The following is a 22,480-nucleotide window of genomic DNA, read 5'->3' on the forward strand; positions in this document are numbered from 1 at the left end:
ATAGTTGATTCTTCCAATCACCCCCTCTTACATTCTTGGGCACTATCTCCAAAATGGCAAACTTGAAACTATGATTGGGATTTGCCATAATGTGTTTACTTAAAGCATTTTTATCATCATTCTTGTTAATACTATAAAGATGTTCGTATATCCTACGGTTAAGTTTCCTTTCTGTCTTTCCCACATAATAACAAGTGCAAACCATACAAGAAGCCAAATAGACTAACCACGTGGAAACACAAGAACCTTGTACGAAACAAATATCCAAATCAAAGGGCTCTAACTTCATGGATTCTTTTTCATTAATAAAAGAACAGTAATCACAGCAACCACATTTACAAGTGCCTGTCTTCTTGTTGGTATTTGTTTTCATTTTATGTTCTAACAAGAACTTTAAGTTGAAATCTACTTTCAAGGGCGCCCGCAGGCAGGTGCAAGGGGTGCACTTGCACCCCCCTGGAATCGGCTAACTAATTTCAAAAACGTTTTTTTTTTATTTTTTTTTAATGTGCGTTCGTCTTTAAGAAGTCTGTGCTAACAGTCCAGTCGCGGGCGTGCTGACATCATCGTTCTTGCTTAGAACTTTGTGAGCGGGAACTGACTGATGATTCGAGCGGGAACAGAAGATGGGGGAATAGCAAGCGGGATCGGAAGATGGGACCTGGAATAGCAAGTAGGATCGGAAGATGGGACCTGGAACGGGAGTAGACGGACGATGGGACACTTTCAGGTGTGTGTGTGTGTGTAACTGTCTTCGTACTCCACAGCTGTCGTTTAGAATTGTTTCAGGTTTTGGGTTATTAACATTTCGGGGGAAGGGCTTGTGAAGATTAAAACCATATAATTTATGCTGAGCTGCCACGACTGCTTTGTTGTCACGCCGAAAATGAAACAGATACTGAATGGTACTTCAGGCGAACAACATTATTTTCATTAAAGCTCAGGTAAGCCACACTGATTAACTGCCCGTTGTTTTGAACGATGGCATTCCACAAATGTGACTCCTCATAAGTCTGAAAACGTACATTATTTTGTAGAGAAAGAACTTCAAACTTTGTTATTCACGTTTTGGAATTTATCAAAGGAATGGTAAAGCAAATAGTGCAGGTACACCATTTTGCAAAAGTAAAACATTTACAGTTTGAAATAAGTTGCACGGTGTTCTATTCCGATTCAGTATCCAAAATTTCAAAGATGGCCAGTTGCTGTTGTACTTGTAGCCAGAGATGGCTATGAACTTAAAACCCGAAAGTTGCATAGCTGTGGGGACTCGATTACTATTCATCTTCTGAGATGTGGAGATTTTACAACCACGACAAATGTTATCAGTGTTTTATTCACCACTTCTACATATAACAAAACACCTACAGGTGCAATCCAGTTTTTACAAACAAATCATAATTAGCAGTCTGAAATGTAAATAGAGTACCCTCATTGTAATAGTCAGGGGGCAAAAGTACATGGAACACAGATGTGTGTGAGTGTGTGTGTGTGTGTAATGCCCCAGGTGTACATGGTGGTGGGTAGAGAATAAGGCTTGAACCCTGTACCTTGGGCCCAAGTGGCAAGAGCCTGAATTCCCTACCCACCACCATTTGTAAAAATGTTGCAGGATTTTCACTCATACTTTTTCTGTTCCTCATAAAATCTGTGGTTTCTGCATTTGTGTCCTTGTTGCCTGACAGCTACATGTTTTCTGGTTTTATTCTTGGCTGTCTGGAGTGTTTCTCCCTGGGCCTCTGCTAAAAAATTAGCTTTTTTTTCAAAGTCAGACTTTCCTGGTTAACAAATGTTAAAAAAATGGAGACATTTCAATATCAGAATTCATATTCTTCAGAAAGTGCATGGTAACAAAAGACAAAAGCTTTTATTCTAGCAATTTTCTAAGTGTACAAGATGGATATTTGAAATGTATTCCTGTGTTTGGGACTGTATTCCCCCCATTATTGGCTTCATCCAGGTTTTGTGCTAGGGTTGAGAGTTATGGTAAGAACTGAATTCACTGAGTATGTTTGGGGGCTGTATTCACCCAGTATTGGCTTTGTTCAGGTAGTGTTTGGGACTGTATTCCCCCCATTATTGGCTTCATCCAGGTTTTGTGCTAGGGTTGAGAGTTATTGTAAGAACTGAATTCACTGAATATGTTTGGGGCTGTATTCACCCAGTATTGGCTTTGTTCAGGTATTTATTGGCTTCATCCAGGTTTTTTGCTAATGTTGAGAGCTATGGTAAGAACTGATTTCACTGAATATGTTTGGGGCTATATTCTCTCATTACTGGCTTTGTCCCGGTGTTATTTGCTAAGAGGTTGAGAGCTATGGTGAGAACTGAATTCACTGAATGTTTGGTGGTTGTAGTCACCCATTATTGGCTTTTTTCAGGTCTTTTGTGCCAAGAGGTTGACAGCTGTGCTATGGTGAGAACTGAATTCACTAAATGGTAAAGTTTCAGTCTTCCTCTTTCACAAAACAGCTGATTTGGCATAGTGGTATGTTGCTTTGACTGTTTTGCACGGGGTCCCCTGGGTTCAAGATGTGGCAGTGAAATGTATGGTGGTAACGCAGCATTTTATTCTAGCAACTTTCAAACATTATACAAGCAATGTTTAAAATGTGTCCCTGGTTTTTGGCCTTTTGTCGTCCCCCCCCCAATAAATTTCGGCTTTTTCCAGATTTCTTGGGCTGCAAAGTTCAGAGATACAGCTGAGTGTCAAGTAGATTTTACAAGGAGCTGAGAGCTGCAGGGGAGCAAAAGTTTAGTGCCGCTTATGTTTAGTCTGCTTGCATTGTTAATAGCACAACAGATAGTGTACTTGCTTTAGATGCTGAGGGCTGTGGGTTCTACTCCCACAGTAGGTAAATGCATTGCTGATGCTGTATTGTGTTGTAAAGGGGGTGGATGCTGCAGTCCTTTTGGCAAAGATGCCTAGTAACTATGAACCTGTTAACAGTTTGCTATCCATTCTCTATTGCAGTATTACTAGCTTTTCATTTTTTTATTGCATGCAACAAAGGCAATTTATTCTTCAAGGGTAACAGGCAGTTTATTTGTAGATTAAACAATGACATATAAAGTGTTTGCTAGCAGCAACCTCTTTATTAGTTACAAATTTCTTCAATGTGGATTTTACTACAGAGATTGTGTATATTTTTTACTGATACTGGTGGACTTGAGTAGACTTTTTATGATGGAAATGTTCTGAATTGGGCAGTTTTGTCATTGGTGGATGCTTTTTGTTTCATTGTTTACTGGAAAAATTTTCAAAACAATAAATTTTAAAATGCCCTTTAACAACTGTACTGTATTGTACAAGGAATATAATGTAATACAGTCAGGAAGGTGTATCAAACAGCATGAGTATGTTATGTTCGAGGGGCCTATGATTTTGAAGACAGCCCAGAGTTAATATTTGCCATTGGTAAAATGTATTTTCTCTGAAAGTGGGTTTCAGTGCTGTTTCAATGCATTAGTTTCAAGGGCAATGAAGTTTTAATGTTAGTCTATTTTCATTGTGAGACTGCATTGCTTTAACAGATATTTATTAGGGTTTGTGCTGTAAAATGCAAAGTAAAACTTTCAAATGAAATCCTAAATCATCGCAGAACTAAAGCAGTATGCACATTAGTGTTTATGGTAAATGGGGCAAAATAACCAAGGAATGGGACATTGGAATGGCTGCAGGGGGGGGCTCCATTTGACCATGATTTTGTGAGGGGAGATAGCAAACTCACAGCCCCGGTTGAACTATACCTCTCGGTTATCCATATCTTTGCAGAATGAATAGATATTTGCTGCTTATTTTTGGTTTGTTCCTCATAAAATTTGTGGTTTTCTAGCAAATCATTTAGGAATGAAGCCATTAAATGACAGACATTGAGTTTCAGATGTCATAACCTTCAGAAAAATGCATGCTAATGCAAGACTGTCTTTAAGTTTATACAAGAGCAATTTTTAGTAGTGTTTATATGTTCCCCAATATATTTGGCCTTGTTCAGATTTCCTGCATTAAGAGGTTGAGAGGTACGTGCAAATCACTTTGTAGATTAGGAATATCCAAACATCTCAATTGTCCCCAATTCTGGCTCAAAATGTTGCTCTTCCCTAATAATCCCTCCTCCAAAATTGCAATTTTGGAAGAAAATGTGGAGGGTTTACAATTATTATAGATTACCTTTATTTCAGAAATGCATGTGGATGCTCATATTTTGTTAGCTGCTTCAAGTTAACTGTTAATATTAAAAAGGTGTCCCTTTTTTGACAGGTATTTTTGCATCACATTTTGGTCTGTTTTTCATAAAATTGTGGTTTTCTGGCAAATTAGTGGCAAGTCATTAAAGATTGAAGTTAGAAAATAATGGCAGACATTTGAGTTTCAGATTTTATACCCTTCAGAAAATTTGTACTAATGCAAGATCTACCGGTTCTATTTAAGTTAATAAGAGCAATATTTAAACATTGGCCTTATTTTTGGGCCTGTGTCCCACTTCTATGTATGGCTTTGTCCAGATTTCTTGCTCTGAAGTTGAGAGGTAGAAGTGTCAGAGCCATCACTGTCAGCCAGAGACATTTCAAATTATGACATACTTATTGCACCCCAGCCCCCATTGTAGTGGCTCGGAATGTGTCCAAGGAAGGCAAGGAGCAGTTATGCAGTGTAAGTGTGCAGGGTATTCCCCCATCCAAGGTAGATCACAACTACAACTGTGGCTTTTCATCTGTCCTTGATTTTGCAAAATGTTCTGGTTTTCTATCAGATTTTTATACTGTTGATTTATGCTTCTTATTATTCAGGAACTGCATGCTGTCACAGTGCCCTGTTCTGTTTAAGTAGCCATGGTTTAATGAACATCAGGTAAGCGTGTTGGAGATTGTAAGATGCAAGTAAGCTTTAGTAAGCTTGTCAGACATTGTAAGATGCAAGTAAGCTTTAGTAAGCATATTGGTAAAGAATTACCAGCAGTGAAAGCCTTTTCGTTGTTGCCATGCAGAGAATATTTACATAGCTAGATAATGTATAAGCCTTGGGTATTGACATGCATATGACAGTATTTGTAATAAAAGGACAGGATTACAGTATTTTCAGAAGCTCATTACATTTTATTGGAGACCAGTGTCTTATAGCAGTGTCTGTGTGTTAGTACACTTGTAGTTGGGTGGCTTTAATGGTATATGGTAAATAAGCATTGCTACCCTACTTAAAAGCAAAGCCCTGCAACAACTAGCTCCACACTGAAGTCAAAACACAATAGCTCTGGTGGGTAAATGTACTCTGTAGTAATCAAAAAAAGGCAAATGTTTGAAACAACTACAGCTTGTGTGCAAACACAATAGGTAGTGATGAAACAATGCTCTGCTAAAAATGCTTTAATGCTCCACATTGCTGAGCTGCAATCACTAGCTACCAGGATTTCACCCACTTCAGATCAAGCACGGTGCCATTCAGTGCAACCTTCCCAGAACTAATTCAAGTCTGACCAGAATTATTTGGTGTGTGTATAAGAGGGAGGTAGCATACCCCTCAGCTGTCCAGATTTTTGCCCCATATTCCTCTTAAAAAGGATTGAAGTTGCTAAATAATGAGACATTTCAGTTTTAGATGTCATGTCATTTAGAAAAATGCATACCAACACAAATCCTGTTACTCTTGCAATTTTCTAAGTTTCTGAGAGCCATATTTATAATCTGTCCCTATTTATTTTAGGCTTTGTCAAGATTTCTTGCACTAAGGGTGAGGCCTTGAGGGGTGTGGTATGTTTGTAAGAGAGAAAGTGAAATGCCCAAGTTAGAGTTAGCAGGTGGAATTTATTTTCAAGTGAATTTTCAAGGAACTGTGAGTTTTAAGGGACGTGAAGTTCACTGCTGCTCATGCCAAGTCTATTTACAAAATGTAAAGGCTTGAGGTTCTGTTCCTACAGCATATAAATTTGTATGCTGCAGTCCTCAGGATGTCCTCCTTTGGATGAGATGCCTAATAACTATGAACCTGTTTCAGCTTGTCATCCATTTTCTATTGCAATATACCAGCTTACCATTTTTTTAATTTAACATAGGCAATTTATTCTTTGACGGCAGCAGGCACTGAATTTGTAGATGAAACACTGAAATATACAGTTTTCTAGCAACAACATCTTCATTAGTTTCAGATATCTTTAATGTGGAATTATTCAGATTACTTTTACTTCGGCAGTGACACTCAAACAAGTGTTGCTGTATAATACAAGGGATATAATTCAATTATATATTATAATTAATACAATCAGGTAAATCAAATAAATTTTGCATGGCCCTAACGGTTTGCAAGGAGCCTATTCCTTGAAAACAGTTCAAAGGTAAATAACCTGCCACTGGCCAGATGCATTTTCTTTGAATGTGGGTTTCAATGCTGTTTCATTGAATGTGAGTTTCAAAAGTAGAGAAGCTTTAATGCCAAGTCTGTTTTCATTGTAAGACTATTGCTTTGTTTAGGTTTAGTAAATGTCTCAGTGTTTGGGCTATAATGTCTGAAATAAAAGTTGTAAATTAAATCCAACTGCCTGTAATCATTGTAGAACTAAAGCATAAAACAGTATGCACACAGATTTGAACAGTGTCTACAGTAAATGGGGAGAAATGGCCAAGTAATGGGACACTGGAATGGCTGTGTGGGCGGGGCTTGGAGTGGGTGGACTTGGGCGGGGCTGTGTTGGCAGGGGGCGGGGTGAGCTATGTGGGTGGGGCTCTGGGTTTGCACCCCCCTGCAAAAAATCCTGCGGGCTCCCTTGTCTACTTTATATGTAAAAATCGGCTCAGGGCCCATGAGCTTAAAAATGTCATTATTACATTTTAACATAGACCAATTATTAAAAATAATTTTCTTCACTACGTTTGCTGTTTCCCCATAAGTTAATACCATGGCCTGTGAAAAATCTTTACATTCACCCCTATTGGTTACCAACTGGTCACTACCCATGCCTAAAAGTGGAATGTATCTATCATTCCAAAGGGAACAAATTTCTTCCTTAATATTCGATACGAAGTCGGACGGATACCCCCTTTCCAAAAACATTTCCTTTACCTTATTCAATTCTTCCTCCACCAAACTAAAATCTGAACACATCCTCGCAACCCTCACCATCTGTCCTTTGACAATATTTCTCTTGGTATAAAATGGGTGGTTGCTGGAAAACTCTAAATAATCATTAGAAAAGGTGGGTTTCCTGTATACACATGATGTAAAACCTTCCTTAACATAGTCCTTAAAAATACTCACATCCAGGTAATCTATGTTATCCTTATTGCCATTGCCCGTGAATTTAAAATAATCACATAAATTATTAATATAGGTTCATAGGTTCATAGGTTGGTACTAGGCTATCAGGCCTAGGGCCTATACAAGCCTAGGCATAACAATTCCCTGGCTATTTCTTCCCACATTATTTACATTCCTGGACCCCTGTCTAGCAGGGCGTCTGACGTGATCCCTGGGGTGAATTTCCTTTCTCCCATCCAATCGTCAAGGTTCCTCTTGAAGAGGTCCAAAGAGGCACTCTGCTTGACATGTATGGGCAATCTATTCCAGAGTCTGGGGAGTCTCTGGGTCAGGAACCTATCCCTCCAGCATGTTTTGTTTATTGTGATGACAAGGTTTAGATCCCTGGAGCGTGTAGCTCTGAGGGATTGGGATTTCTTTAAGTGTAGCATGTCCAACAGCTCTGGGTTTGACATGGCCTTGTATGTTAAGCAGAGATCGCCTCTGAGTAGACGATATGCGACAGAGTATAGCTGGAGTTTTTTAAGGCGGTCAGCGTAGGGCATCTGCTTTAGGCCTGTGATTTTTTAGTGAGGTATTTCTGAGGCCTTTCCAGTTGTTGCAGATGTCTTGAGAGGTACATACCAAATGGGGCGTTGTATTCTATAATGGGTCTAATGAGGGATGAGTACAGTGGGACAATGACCTCCTTTTTTCTGGATGAAAAGCCCTTCGTGATGAGGTGTGCCACATAGAAGGATTTCCTGACTGTTGTGGTGATGTGGTTATCGAAGGTGAGACCACTGTCCACCTGTGTCCCTAAGTCTCTTATCACACTTTCTGTGTTTGGTGTACTGCCATCTATATGGTAATTCATGGATACATGTTTTTTCCAAAGGGATAACAATACATTTCTTGGCATTGAGCTTGAGCCCATGGCTCTGGCACCAAGCATCTGTTTCTGTAAGGCCCTTTTGTAGAGTATCCACATCATTTGGGGATTCAATAATGGCTCCCAGTTTGCAGTCATCTGCAAACTTTGTTAGCCAGAGTCCCTTAGTGTTGACCTGTACTTCAGAGAAGTAGATGCCAAACAAGAGCGCCCCAGGACTGAACCCTGAGGTACTCCACTTGTCACTTGTCTGGAGTTGGATTTGGAGTCGGCTACTTTTACAGTGTGGGTTCTATCAGTAAGCCATTTAGCAACCCATTGGGTGACATAGGGATTAATGCCCAACTTAGTAAGTTTATCTATGATTCCAGAGTGGGGGATGGTGTCAAAGGCCTTGGCAAGGTCTAGATAGGCTGTGTGGACCACCTTACCCTTGTCCATGGCTCTGGAGACTGATTCAAAGAAGTCAATCAGGTTCAGGAGACAAGATCGGCCCTTCACAAACCCAAACTGGGTGGGGTCCAGTGTTTGAAGGTTACCAATGTCTTTGTTTATAAGTTACATGATAATACGCTCCATGGCCTTGCAGATAAGGCTTGTCAGACTGATGGGACGGTAGTTTCCGGGATCCAAGGTGGATCCCCCCTTGTGGATTGGGATAACTGTAGCTCTGTGCCACTCAGTGGGCACGAAACCTGAGGTGAGGCTATGATTAAACATGACACTTAGGTGAGGTGCCAGTTCATATTGTAGTTCATGTAGTACACAGCCCGGGATGTCATCTGGTCCCATAGATGCTGTATTCTTGGCTTTAGAGAGTGCGTTTTGTACCTGTGTGGCCGTTATTACTGGAATTTGGCAATCTTCCGGTATTGAGATGGGCCATTTAGGGGTGAGAGGGGGTGAAGTTGGCACTGAATCGATCTGCCAGGATATTGGCAATATCCTTTGGATCAGTATATTTAATGCCATTCTGTTTTAGCTCAGCGCAGATCTGAGCATTGCCATTTAGATTCTTGACATAGTTATAGAATGCTTTGTGGTTGTCTTTGGAATCTTTGGCAATTTTATTTTCGTAACTAGCTTTGGAGGATTTTATGAGGCATCTCAGTTTCTTACTGAGGCCAGTAAGGGAGTTTTTTGCATCCTGGGATTTTCCTCTTTTCTGCAAAGTTTCTTCCTTTTGTTGTAAAGTTTGTTTATGGCAGGGGACCACCAGATTGGCTTCCTTTTTTGGATGAGAGCATTTTGGTTCTATTTGGGATGGCACGATTCATGCATGAGTGGATGTGCTCGTACAGTGCCTTAGTGTAGGATTCAGCAGTTGAACTTTCAGTTACCGTCTGCATGGGTGTTATGAAGTTTGTCACTTCTGACTTGAGTAGCATGAAGTTGGCTTTGGAGAAGTTTTTATGGTGGTTTCTTTACTGGGGGGTGGGGTGGGATGTGGATGTTAAGGGTGATTAGCTTATGGTCAGACCTGACTAACGAGGGGGTGACCATAGGTATGGAGCATTGATTTCCCATGTTGGTAATGACCAGGTCTAGGATATTGGAGCCCCTGGTGGGACTATGGATTAGTTGATCCAGGGCATTGGAATTTATGAATTCCAAGAACCGAAGGTGTTGGGACATGAGTAGTTTTCCCAGTTAATGGCAGGGTAGTTAAAATCACCCAGTATTAGGGTGTTTGGTTCTATCTTAATATTTTCCAGTATGTTTAGAAAGGTGTAGTGAGAATCTTGGGGTATGGTGGGGGATCTGTAGCAAGCTACAATTTGGATTGCAGTCTTACCTAGTGTTAGTTGCACTTGGAGAATTTCAGACACATTGTGTTGGCCAACTAGCCTGGTGGTGTGAATATCCTTGGTGAATATTGACATTCCTCCACCTTTAGTGTTTCGGTCCTGGTTTGGTGGCCGAAAAGTGTGGTAAGAGTTGTAGCCTGGTATTGCAGGGGTGCTCTCTGGAGCCTTGAACCAGGTCTCAGTTACTGCACAGATATCGATGTTCTCCATATACTCCATAAAAGCTTGGTAACATTTATCATTTTTCCATAAAATAAATAGGTCATCTAAAAATCTAAAATATAGTGACCATTCATCCTTAAAGGGTGAAGAAAACAGAAATCTGTTCTCCCACTCATATAGGACCATGTTAGCAAAAATTGGAGCGCAGCTGTTACCCATTGCTACCCCTTGGGTTTGCTTCTAGAATTCCCCTTCAAATGTGAAGACGTTATTCTTCAAAATAATTTCCATAAGTTCTATCAAAAAATTAATCATTTTACCCCCTAAATTACTGTATTTTACCAAAATATCCTCAAAAAATTCTAATCCTATTTCGTGGGGTATTGATGTAAATAAATCCACTACGTCTGTAGTGGAGAAATAGCATTCCTTATTAAAATAATCATTCTTTATTTGCTTTAAAAAATCCCACGAGTCTTTGAGGATGTGATCCACAGGTTTCACTGATTGTTTCACTAACCGGTCAATAAACACTCCTAAGGGGTACGTAATGCTATTCTTACCTGCTATGATCAATCTATAAGGTGGGTCCTTAGCATCCTTATGTGTTTTTGGAATCCCAAAGCAAACTGGTATGATGGGGTGTTCAACATGTAAAAAATTGTAAACCTCTTCATTGATAATGCCCTGTAATAATGCGTCCTCCAAGAAGTAATTGATTTTTCTATAACATATATTAATTTCGTTCCTAGACATTGTGTCATATTTGTTTGTATCTGTTAGTATGCTGGTTATCTTGTTGTTGTAATCTACTGTGTTAACTATAGCCATACCTCCCCCTTTATCTGGCTTCATAAATCTAACCTCCACGTTATTCCTCAATTCATATAATAGTTTGCTTTCAGCCTTAGTGATATTCTGCTTCTTATACACATGTTTATTGAGACTCTGATAAATCTCTTGTTCAGTGATTTTTTCAAAATTATGTAAAACTGGGATGAGGGGTGGATTCCAGCAACTTTTCTTATAGGTAATGGCTTTCTGGTTGTTAAATTCTTGCAGCTTATCTTTAAATAAACATTTGAAATTTAGTTTCCTCACAAACAATCTAAATTCAGTGAGAATTTTACTAATATCTGTTTTTTTGGAGGGTACGAACTTTAACCCCTTCATTAATAGATGGAACAAATCTTTACTTAGTGGAAAAGCTGCATAATTAAAATTTCTAAAACCCTTGAACACAAAGGTTATACCATCATTAGTTACTATGTCATTTCCAACTTTTTCATTACTCATTGGTAACTGTTCTTCCTCTGGTAAGACTGGTTCCGATGGTTTAATCTTCCACCCCCTTCCCCCCTGGGTACTAAAAAAACTTTTTCCTGTCTATTTTGATTTCTATTAAATATTCTTTTGGATCTACGTAAGGGTGGAAACTCTGTGTCATAATTATTAATATTTTCAAATAAATCATTACTCTCCCTGTGCTCATGTTGTGGTTGTCTAGTGCCCTTAACATCAGTTCCATAATATGCTTTTGGAAAAATATAAGCCAAATTGTTTCTATATTCATATTCGTCTCTGGATAATTTTTTTCTTTTTTCTCAAAATGTTATTATTTAACTCATTTTCTACTTTATCAAATATCACATTGTACCTGAATGCAAAATGATTGAACTGTGCATCATCCATAATGTTAATATTCAACTCATCCACTTCATTCAAAAGTAAATTAATTATTTTATTATTCAAATTAATAATAAAATCCATGAGCTCCATTCCATGCCTATCAGACATGCACAGTTGTTCCTCACACTCAGGGTCTGATTTTTTCAGACAGTTGGGAAATTTAAACATACGTAGCCCCTTAGGGACTCTTTTACAATTTATACATTCTTTAAGATATGAATTGTCACATTGCAGAGCTCTAATCTTGTGCAGTTTAGTCTCTAAAGTCAATAACTTGCCATCCATACTGTTCTTATCAGTAAAAAAATTACTATTACCAAAAAATGAATGTTCATGACTAGTCCATTCCTTTAAACGATCCACATATGCAGGTACAGGATATTGAGTAATATTTGCTCCATTTACGACGTTCCTTGATCCTTTATCAAATTGGTTCTTGTTGCTTTCTAAATTTAGAGGCATATCGCCCCTGTTAAGAACTCCAACACCCGAACGCTGGGTTGTAACATCCACCACGCGTTGAGCACTGTCGCCTGCTCCTTTAGCTCGGGAACCAGGAAGTGTTACTTCTTTTGTATTCCCCTGTGCACCAGAGGAATTTGTAGCACCACTGTTTCCACTTTGAAGCCTGGATACGGCTTCTTGGAGATCATTCACCTTCTCAGTCAATGCCATAACTAGATTCAATAAATTAATCTCGTCACTTGAAGCGGATTTCTGACCACATGGAAAGTCAGAAAATCCGACTTCATCCTCGAATACTGGGGATAAATCAGTACCCTCCATTAGAACTCACGCAAATGTCTTGTAGGCACACAGTAACAAAAACCAAGTCCAAAAGGAAACACACCGCCAGCAGTAAAAAAAACGACCAAAACTCAATAGCAAGGCTGCTGAGAAGCCAATAACAAGTCCATCTGTTCCCAAAAGGATATAATTTTATTTAACAAAACACAGCTAAAAAAATTAGTGATAAGCACTTTCGTCACCAGGACTTCAACAGATCTGATAGTGCTTAATGCATAAGCAGTTTAAATACTAAAAAAGACATCATGTGACTAAGACACGTACATTAATTAGTTAAAATGTCTTTCAACAGTTAAAAATAAAAGATAAAAAGTATTGAAACACATAAATACAAGTAGCATACTCTAAAAAAGCATGTAAAGATGTGTACAGAGGTAAAAAAATATATAAAGTAGTCATAACATTACCTATACTAAATGATGCAAAATTACACTATAAAATACTGGCCCTAAGCCGATTTTTACATATAAAGTAGATTTCAACTTAAAGTTCTTGTTAGAACATAAAATGAAAACAAATACCAACAAGAAGACAGGCACTCGTAAATGTGGTTGCTGTGATTACTGTTCTTTTATTAATGAAAAAGAATCCATGAAGTTAGAGCCCTTTGATTTGGATATTTGTTTCGTACAAGGTTCTTGTGTTTCCACGGGGTTAGTCTATTTGGCTTCTTGTATGGTTTGCACTTGTTATTATGTGGGAAAGGCAGAAAGGAAGCTTAACCATAGGATATACGAACATCTTTATAGTATTAACAAGAATGATGATAAAAATGCTTTAAGTAAACACATTATGGCAAATCCCAATCATAGTTTCAAGTTTGCCATTTTGGAGATAGTGCCCAAGAATGTAAGAGGGGGTGATTGGAAGAATCAACTATTTAGGGCAGAATCCAAATGGCAATTCAAATTAAATTCCACCTTTTTTCCAGGGCTTAATGAAAATATTAGCATTAAACCTGAATTAAAATATAGGGCCAGTATTTTATAGTGTAATTTTGCATCATTTAGTATAGGTAATGTTATGACTACTTTATATATTTTTTTACCTCTGTACACATCTTTACATGCTTTTTTAGAGTATGCTACTTGTATTTATGTGTTTCAATACTTTTTATCTTTTATTTTTAACTGTTGAAAGGCATTTTAACTAATTAATGTACGTGTCTTAGTCACATGATGTCTTTTTTAGTATTTAAACTGCTTATGCATTAAGCACTATCAGATCTGTTGAAGTCCTGGTGACGAAAGCGCTTATCACTAATTTTTTTAGCTGTGTTTTGTTAAATAAAATTATATCCTTTTGGGAACAGATGGACTTGTTATTGGCTTCTCAGCAGCCTTGCTATTGAGTTTTGGTCGTTTTTTTACTGCTGGCGGTGTGTTTCCTTTTGGACCACTTCAACTAAACCAGATTCCTGAACTACTTTGGTCAACAGTAGCCACCCGCATTTTCAAGTGGCATGGTCAACATTATTTGGTGTTAGTAGACTCATTCAAATTGGTTTGAGATTGACCTACTTCCTAATCTAGCATCCAATACTTTCATTACTAAGATGAAGCGTCAATTTGCCGTCCATGGTAGTCTGCACAAAATTATTTCTGACAATGGCACACAGTTAACAAGCCAACAGTTCAAAAGATTTGCTGAAGAATGGAACTTTACTCATGTCACGAGTAGCCCTGAGTATCTGCAGTCAAATGGTTTGGCAGAACATGCAGTTTAAAGTGCAAAACAGTTACTAGAGAAGTCAAAACAAGATAATAGTGATATTTTCCTGAATCTCCTGAATCTCAGAAATTCTCCTCATGATAAACATCTTGATTCACCTGCTCAGAGACTTCTGTCAAGACAAACCAGAACCACATTACCAGTCAGTAGTCAATTGTTGGTTGGCTATATCAAGAACAACAGGTCAGTGAAAACCAGTCTGTTGAAGAAGCATTTAACCCAGAAGTCCTACTATAAGACCAGCATATTGCTCGATACATTACGAGAAGAAGTGGTAAGGATGTAAATGTCCAAGGTTATGATCGGATTGGAGTCATGAAGAGTATTTGCCCAGAGCCAAGATCGTACATTTTGGAATCACAAGGAACAGAGTTTAGGCAGAATGAGAACCATTTGATGCCGATCTCTGGGCCTATACCACACCACATAGCCTGTGAGAAATGCTCTTCGAGTGAGTTATCCTGTGGTCCAATTCCAGAGGAAGTTCCAGAGGATATTCCCATTCCTGTGATGAATCCTGAAGTTCCTGAGTTGTTCACCAAAGACTGTTCTTGTTGCTAAATTCAGTTCAGATTGTTATATTACAAGATCAGATTGTATCTTCAGACCATGTAACAGATACACGGCAACTTAGACATGAGCACTGTGTTTGATTAGCACTGTGTTTGATTTCTAATGTCTGTAATAATGCATGTCTAACTCCAGTGTTGTTTTTACTAAGGGCAATCTTTTTAAAAGGGAGGATATAGGTCAATGTGTGTGTATGCATCTTTAAGAAGCTATCCAAGGATTTGCACAAGTGTATAAATACTGAGCACGTGAGCCTGATTGTCATTTTGTAGTAAGCTGTTGAGATGTAAGCATGTATGTCTGTAAGGTCTGTTAATCATTTTGTTTATATTTTATGATGCTGCTATCCATTCTGATGTGTTTATATGTATTAAAGCATCTAAACAAAATACCCCGTCTGCTTGTCATCTATGTTAGAGAGTGACAAGCAACAAAACCTATAAAAATAACCACAAAATCCCCATGTTCTTAAAAGAGGGAGGGAGTGAGGTCGGGCAAGTAACAAGCTCATGCCAAAATCTGATCCCGTACCCAGTTACACTCACACAAAACCAGTTAAGCCCCTCCTTACATTTACCTCATTTCCTCCCAACCCTGCTACTTTCCAAATTTAACCCTTCCATCCGCACCACACTAACTAACTTTCATCCACTACCATCTTAACTCCCATTAGTATTCCTACCTTCCATCCCCACCACACTAACTAACTTTCATCCACTACCATCTTAACTCCCATTAGTATTCCTACCTTCCATCCCCCCACACTAACTAACTTTCATCCACTACCATCTTAACTCCCATTAGTATTCCTACCTTCCATCCCCACCACACTAACTGACTTTCATCCACTACCATTTTAACTCCCATTAGTATTCCTACCTTCCATCCCCCCACACTAACTGACTTTCATCCACTACCATCTTAACTCCCATTAGTATTCCTACCTTCCATCCCCCCACACTAACTGACGTTCATCCACTACCATTTTAACTCCCATTAGTATTCCTACCTGCCCACACCCAAAAATGTCCCTGGCAAATTGGTTTGTTCCCAAACCTCATTTTCCCTGGTCCCCTTCAATAAACACTCCACAGGAAATGACATTTGATGATCTTTATTAAACTTCCATAAACATAATCTTATTGACCAATATTTTAATTTATTAATCACAGCATGAACATCCATATAAACACTTACTAAGGCAGCATAACCCACTCACCCTAACCAAATAAGCAAAGTCCTCACCTCTGTTTGCTTACTTTTACTTATCAAGCAGCATCCCGCCACTCACTTTCATTCCCCAACTCATTGACTTAAACATCCAACACCAGAGGAGGAACAGAAGAGGGACAAGCCTGCCTCTCTTCTCCATCAATCATCTGACACAGGCTGTTCCCCCTCATTCACTCCAAAACCTTCACCAAACCCTACAAAAGCAAACCTAAATATACATTAAAGAGGTCCAAACCACAAACTGGATCCCTGTCATCAACATCCCAATGCCCTATCATATAAATTCCTAAAGCAACCAGTTGCCTAACTAGCCTAAAAGCCCTCTTCAAAGCTAACATGACCATGGTACTACCTCCAACCACATAATAAACACACCTGGTATAACTTCTTTAAAGTAACAGATTCTCACTCATCATAACTACCAACAGTAGCTTTGGAATTACTTCCAGAGCATTACCTGACAAATGTACCATCAGGACTCAAAGGAGCCCAATGTAAGCCAGTCACTGTACTCAGGTATCTAATTTAAGACAAGAAAGCATTTGATGACCAACAATCTACCCTCTTAATGGCTTCAGCTGATCTGCCTTCCCTCGCTAAATACGATAACCTTCCAATGTGCAAAGAATGAGTGGAAAACCTCTCTCCCAGAAAACCAAAACACTGAAAAGCTCTCCTCATCAATGATTACACATCATTCTCTTGCCCACTACCACTCAAAACGAAGTCCTGAGGACTCCCAACATGAGACCACAGCAACCTCTTAGCCTAACCCACCAAATACAACCAACAATTCCTCTCCTTTCCCAATACTATCTGCCTGCCATTCCCCAACTGAAGCATTTTAAATCGACACAACCAGCTCTGTATGGAGACAAAATACACCAAACTAGTGACCAACAACTCTGACACCCTAAGAACTCCATAATAAATCCATAAAGCAAACGTCACACATGAAGTATAGTTCAATGAATCTCCAATTACCAATGCTAATCCCTGCAACAAAACCTTCAAAACCTGTCAATGGCCATTACCTGTCAGTCTTCACAGTATCAACCCTTCCCCAACCCTTCAACAGATGAACCACAACACAGAATTCAGTAAAGTCATGTAACCCAGCCACCTGTGCAGCTATACTAATTACAGCTAAGTCCACTTTATTCCCAAGCCTGAACCAAATATTTCAACCAAAATCCTTCCAACCAAACTCATTTCTCCTCAAGCAGCTGCAATACAAATTTACCAAAATCTTGCAATGCCCTACCATACACCTACCATTCAAAAGCTGCCCAGGATTCCTGAGCCAAGTATCTGATTATTCCAGGCAAACCTAACACAGCTGGTCTGCCAATACTATTGGCTCAGACCACTACCAGATTACCCGAATGAAAATGAACCCTTTTCTCCTGCAACTTCTCCTGCTATAACTTCGATGCCAGCCAAATTGGAACTAACTCCAAACAAGCAACATCCCTCCTCCAATCGTCCTTCCATCTTGCTGACCAGTGAGCCACAAACCATTCCTCCCCAAATATGCCACATCCCAATATTTATTGCCACATCTGTAAACAATTGCAAATCTCCTTGAGCAACCCAATCTGCCTGCTAAAAAGCCATGCCATTAACTGCTCCAAAAAAGGCAACTATAATGCTAAATCAGCAAGCGCCAAGTTATTAACCCTCACCCAGTGATGTTTGCTTTCCTCAATTTAGCAAAAAGGCCACAAACCCACACAAGAAATGACCATGGTGAACTGCCCAACATGCAAAATTTAGGAGCCTGAAGAGCTCTATGACATCCTTAATTCGCACCTTGTCCTTGGATTTCACCCACCAAATCTTTTCTTTCAAATGTGTTATTTTAAATCTGGTAAACAAAACAAACCATGGTCTGTATCCAATAGTAGTCCCAGAAACAATGCCTTGTTTGGGCCTTCTAACTTCTGTCTAGCCAACAGAACACCTAGTTCCTCACACATCCCCAAAAACACACGCATACCTTCCAGTGCTCCATCAAACACTTCACCTACTCTTAAGAAGTTATCCAAATAACATACCACCTTCTGACTGCCCACCCACTGCTGCTAAATCCAATGGAGGGCAGTGCTAAACCCCCTCAAAGTAATACAGTCCACCAAGTATCCCCTCAGCATAGCCTTGCCGGGTCTATATTATAACTTCGAAGATGTAAAACTTTGAATGTTATAACATCGAACCCACTACATCGAAGGATGAAAATAGCAAAGCCCTGGAACATCAAAATTTTACCTAGGGCAAGATTTTGGTGGGCTGTTCTGTGGCTTCGCTATTTCCTCCACTGTGCTAAGAGAGTTACGGACCTTAGGGTTAGGGTGCGGGTTAAGGTAAGTGGATAATTTGTAATGTATGTATGGTATAGTGTAGGGTTGGGTTTTGTTAACTGTATGTGTGTGTGTATTAATTAATTTGTTTGTGTACAGTTTTGTAAGGTATGTGTGCAATAGTTACAGACCTTAGGGTTAGGGTGCGGGTTAAGGTAAGTGGATAGTTAGTAATGTATGTATGGTTTAGTGTAGGGTTGGGTTTTGTTAACTGTATGTGTGTGGTTTATTTATTTTGGTGTGCTTGTGTTGTGTGTATGTTTCTCGGAACAGCAAATTTTTTCCCTGGGAAAAAATTTGCTATTCTGAGCATTCAATGTTATCATAATTCGAAATTCCAAGTTTGAACTTATGGTGTTCGATATTTTGGAATTTCGAATATATGATATAGACCCAGCCTAGACAAAGTAAAACTTAAACTCTATTACCATGCCCAGCTATGGCCACTCTTCCTTCCAAACTGGTAATAAACAAAAAATGGACTCAATATCTACCTTCACCAACCATGGTTCGTAAACTCCTGAATGACCTGCACTGTATCATCCAAAGATGCATAACTGACTTTGTGTCATCTCCTGAAATAAAATAATTCACATAATTCCCCTCAGGATAAGATAAATAGTGAATGAAACGGAATTCCCTGCCACTTTCTTAGGAACCAACCCCAATGGAGAAACCTTAAAGCTGTTAAAGGGAGGAATATCAAATGAACCCAATAACCTACCCACCCAGAATTCCTACTCCACAAAGCCTTCCAAAATCTCTTCCTTTCCCTGCAAGGAATGCAGATTACTACAAATTGACTCCTACCATCATACCCTTGATTTATTTTATTTATTAAATTTATTTATTTATTTATTTTATGTTTGTTTACCAGGATAGTTCAATTGGGTGAGAGATCCATTTTAAGCAGAGGCCCGGGGGGGGGGGGCCCACAAGATACAGAGAATATTAGTTGCAATTGTCAAAGAAAAAGGAAAAAAAAACATATATAGCCATAATAATAGTTACAATTTTCAACAAGAAAAATCATAACATTTAGAGGAAACATAACCACAACTGAAAAAAATATGTAATTTAACTAAACATAGCTTGGGTTTTATATATGAACAGATAAGAGTACGTGTTAGTGAAGAAGTGTAGAAGTAGGAGATGAAAGGTTTACTTAGTCAGTTTGAATATGTTGACAGGAATGCATCCTGGAGAGTGGGGGTGGAGATAGTGACCAGGATTTAGGCAAGACCCAAGCCAGTTCTTAAAAAGATGGGACTTAAGCAGTGATTTGCATTTTTGAGGGATAGTTGTCGTTAGTATATGTTGTGGGGTCAGATTTGATATCTTGGAGATACTATTGGAGTGGAGAGAATCACCATAGAAGTTGTTAGGTCTTGTAACTTGTAGCAGAAGCTTGTCAGAGGATCTAAGTTGTCTTGTATTAGATTGGGGTTGAAGTACGTTTTGGAGAGATGGACACTTTTTGGATTGATATACTGTGGGCTGTTGTAAGGTGGGTGATGATAAGGAGGTTAGGTAGTTGCAACAATCTTAGATGTTTTAAGGCACTGCAATGATGTGTTCTATATGGGGAGTTGCTAGCAAATCTAGCAATCTTGTTATAGCAAGCTTCTAGTCCTGTTAAATCAGTTTCTTTAAGCTAGTGAAAAAGGCAGAGGCTTAGAGGAGGGGAGATAGTAAAGGGGTCCAAGCAATAACATTGTTTACTGAAGTCAGTGAGATATGGTTTTGATCTGTAGAGAAAGCCTAATTTTGTGTGGACTTTATAGTAGTTGACAGATGTTTATCAAATGTCATGTTATTGTCAATTGTGATGCCAAGTAAATTGCAGTTTGACACTGGTTCAATTTTTGTGTTGTTAGAAAGAGGGAGAGAGGTGGTCAGTGGACATCTTATTTGAGAAGATCATTAATTTTGTTTTATTGAGGTTCAGTATTAGTTGGGAGGTAGTAAGCCAAGATTCTACTGCCGACAATGAGAGCTGTATTTTTTCTTGGAGTTTAACAAGTGAAGAAGCTGCACAGATGAGTGCGGAGTCATCAGTGTATTGTGAGTTAATAGAAAATCCCTCAGAAAATCCATCTATAAATTCATCCGCAACTGCTGAATCAGGAAATTGCATGAGCAGCTGATGCAATATCTGTACGTTAATGGGAAAATGCGCCTGATGGTCTTCCCTTTTGATCCATGAAAAAACACTCCCATTCTCCACCCCTGAAAATCCCCCCTACCCTGACTACCCGGAAATGCAGGAAATGACAAAGGTAACACACCCGAGTCAGGCTCCTGCAAACTCAAATTTATCAATGTGCCTTCATGTTTGTCACCTGCACAGCTAAATACATACCCATGCACTTAGAACAGATGTGTGAAAACCTACACGCCACCCACAAGCAACACCCCACATTAAAGGAGCACCATACTCCTGTCCCAACCCTCCTTAAGTTAGCCTTGGCGCATTTAGGAGGGGTTTAATCTATCATAGCAGTTAGCCAAATTACAGGATGTCTCACAACCCGATGCAGTGATTGATCTACCACCTTCCACTTTCAAAACCTTTGATCGTACCATAACCAGGCATTCCCCACCCACAGACACTGTGCCTCATAGGTTGTGAGAAAATAAGCCAAGAGTGGTAAGGCCAAGGCAATAGCCTTCTCCAACTAAACCACCATGGAATAAATGAAGCCTAACACCCAGTTGTCCCATGTCCTTGTGTCCATTTTTCCTGTAGTTTTTGTTCTAGTGGAATGATGCCCTGTCTCGAGCAATGTTTAAGTATTGTTTATAAATACTAGGATATGTTTAAACAACTTCCAGGGGCCTCCAAGGTATTTGATGAACTTTTGAAACTTGTATACAATAAAGAAAGACAGACAGGGCATAATTCCTCTAGAACAAAACCCGTAGGAAAAACAGGCACATATAATTTTGGCACCTGTAAGCAGTGTCCTTATGTCGCTAATGTAGCATCTATTAACATTCCTTCGAGGAATAGATGTATTAGTTCTCTACGGTATTTTAACTGTAATAGCATTGGAGTGGTATACCTTGCTATATGTGATAACTGTGGTTCATTTTATGTGGGAAAAATGGAAAGATCCCTAAGAAAAACAGATATATGAGCATCTGTATGACATTAGCAAAAATAAGGAGACTAATGCCCTGACAAAAGACATTGCTACATGTAGTAATGGTCAGTTCAAATTTTATGCATTGGAACAAGTTCAAAAGGACCATAGGGAAGACCATTGGGAGGATACCCTGGAGTATAGAAAGTTATTTTGGCAATTGTCTGTTGAAGCTAATCATACCCCAGGTTTAAATTAAACAATCTCTTTATTACCAGTTTTAAAGTTAAGATCAGCTAAGTTGTAATGTACAGTACGAGTTTAAAATATTACATAATTTTGTACGTTTGTATTTTATATATTTCATAGATTTCATGTTCGTAATTGTTATCAATTGATTAGGGTAATTTTATTACATCATTTACCAATTAAGCTGGTGTGGATATGTATTTTTAAATGCAGTTCTGATAAAGTCCTGAGTGTATTTTGGACAAAAGCACTTTTACCTGCAGTTTATTTTCATTTTCTTTCACCCCTGAATAAAATCGAAAACAGACAGTCATTGTTTATTTTATTGGTTCTTTGTCACTGAACTGAGGTTTATCGGTCTGAGGACATATTTTCTTTGTATTTTTGGTAATACTGCCTCGCCTCTTGCATGGTATCGGGTGGGATTGTGAACATTGTACCATGGTTTATATTCTGTGCGCGTGGCTACTCCTAGATGTACCACGTCTTTGTTTTCTTCAAGGAAGTGAAGTAGCCAACCACTGATGAGATACGGTGCACCACATGTGAGGATTGTACGTGAATGTTAATATACTGTATGGAGTTAATAAAGTAATAAAAAAGGCGCAGCAAAAGCGCTTAACTTTTGAAGTAAATACTCTTTTGCAAAAACTCAATCTCTCACT

General features: G+C 38.9%; 1 protein-coding gene across 1 annotated transcript in view; it reads right to left on the bottom strand.

The window, feature by feature from the left end:
* Window positions 1-22,480, bottom strand: part of TRPC4 (transient receptor potential cation channel subfamily C member 4) — a 1,584,344-nt gene that overhangs the window by 1,381,843 nt on the left and 180,021 nt on the right. The gene's annotated exons all lie outside the window — the stretch shown is intronic.

The sequence above is a fragment of the Protopterus annectens genome, chromosome 5.part1 (genome assembly GCF_019279795.1).
Source record: "Protopterus annectens isolate FY-2018-M chromosome 5.part1, PAN1.0, whole genome shotgun sequence".
NCBI lineage: Eukaryota > Metazoa > Chordata > Ceratodontiformes > Protopteridae > Protopterus > Protopterus annectens.